Source organism: Octodon degus, unplaced genomic scaffold (assembly GCF_000260255.1).
Source record: "Octodon degus isolate 3935 unplaced genomic scaffold, OctDeg1.0 scaffold00023, whole genome shotgun sequence".
NCBI classification, from domain to species: Eukaryota; Metazoa; Chordata; class Mammalia; order Rodentia; family Octodontidae; genus Octodon; species Octodon degus.
Window position 1 is genome coordinate 17,739,610 of NW_004524599.1, and position 1,811 is coordinate 17,741,420.

Sequence of the window (1,811 nt, forward strand, 5' to 3'; positions counted from 1 at the left end):
CCGGGCCGGGCTCAGCTGCTCCGGGGCTGCGTGCGGCGGCGACGGCGCATCCCTCTCCGAACCTGGGAGCCGCCTGGCGCGACCCCTCCCGGGCGGCTGCGCCCCACGCTGGGACGGCGGCCGGGACCCCGGGGACTGCGCGGCGTCTCCCCGCAGGAGCGCGGCTCGTCTGGCTCCCGACTTCCTCCTCCCGCGCCCTCCTCCTCCTCCCCCCGCGCCCCACCCCGCCGGCCTCCGCCCGCGGCCGCCTGCCCGCCCGCCCCTTATCTCCTCTCCGCCCGCTCTCCAGGGTCCCAGCTCTCCACTCCTCTCCCGAATCCTTAGCTTTCCCCACCCACCCTCCTTCAGCGTGGGGATCACTAAACCTCTCGCGCTTTGCCAGGAGGACGACCCTCCCCCCGCGAAATTCGACTACCTAGGACCCTTCTGTCCGCCGCGTGCAGCGCCCAGCTCCCCACCCCGACCCTGGCGCCCCGGCCCGGCACGGCTCCTCCCCCCTCCATCCGCCCTCCATTGCCCTTTTCCCTCCCCTCCCCCTCCCTGCCCGGCTCGGCCCAGAGGTGCCGCCGCGGGTGTCTCCGCCACCGGGTGCCTTCTTAGCCGCCGTCAGCAGGCCCGAGCTGACACCGCTGTCAATCGCATTTGGGCACCGCGGCCACCGCCGCGCGCCAGGGTGCCAGCGCCCGAAGGTAAAGTGCGGATCGCTTTCTCCACTAGGACTGCGGTTAGACAGCGTCTTTGCGGGGGTGGAGGGTGGGCGGGGGCAGACCCTGCTCTCTAGGACCCTGCGGGGTATGGATGGAGAACTCCAGGCCAAACTTCAAGGGAGTCTGGATACCGGGTCCCCTGCGACTCTTGTTTGTATTTACTTTCACTCGGTTTTTGGTTTTCAATTCATGCTTTGTTTAAAGGGAAAGAGAAAAGCAGGCTGGCCATGAGATCAGCAGGATAGCTGTATGTACTCTCCATCCTGGAGGACTGCGCGGCTGTCACTAAGGGTACACCCTTGGTGTCAACGAAGGCCACCAGCGTGCCATCTCCGCTCTGGAGCCCTGCGACGCCTCCCCTGTGAAAGCCTGAGCGGGACGCGCCCTGTGGGGACGTCTTTTCCAATGAGCCCCGACAGTGAGTTATTGGATTACACGCGCAGGGTCCTCTGACCCCAGGCCGGGCCACACAGGGGCTGGTGGGGCGGGGCGGTGGGGAGAGTGTGGCAGCCCAGGGGAGGAGCGCAGAGCCGGGCTCCCCTCCGCGTAGCCGGGAAAGGAGCCGACGGGTACGGAGGCAGTGTGTCCGGAACCCGGCGGAGCAGGAGGAGGCCCGCTTTGCGGACTCAGTACCGGGCTCTGGGTGCACAGCAGAGCCCCCAGGCCTCCCTGGGCGGCACCGCTCTCTGGGTCCCGATTCCTGGTGACTGCTGCTGCCGGCAGAGAGACTGGTGGGTTTCCAGGCAAGAAGGGCGGCATGAGGAGGAGGGGGCTGGCTGGGGCTGGCCCCAGACAGTGACCTGAAGTTGAGTGGAAGCAGGCTTTTTCCATCAAACCCAGCCTGGATACCACACACGGAGACCGAGTGTCAGTTTACTGCCCTGAGCCGGGCTCCTTTTCCCTAAGCTCCACAGTAATTAGACAAAGAAAACCTAAATTAGCTGAACAGGCGTCGACAGCTTCCTCCAGAGCACCCCTGGTACCTACATGGGAATGTGTCCGAAAATGGCCTGATTGTAGCCCAGAGTCAGCTAAGAAAACACCACCAAGCCGAACTCAGTTTACCACTCATTTCCAAGAGAAAAAAGAAACAAGTCACTCTTT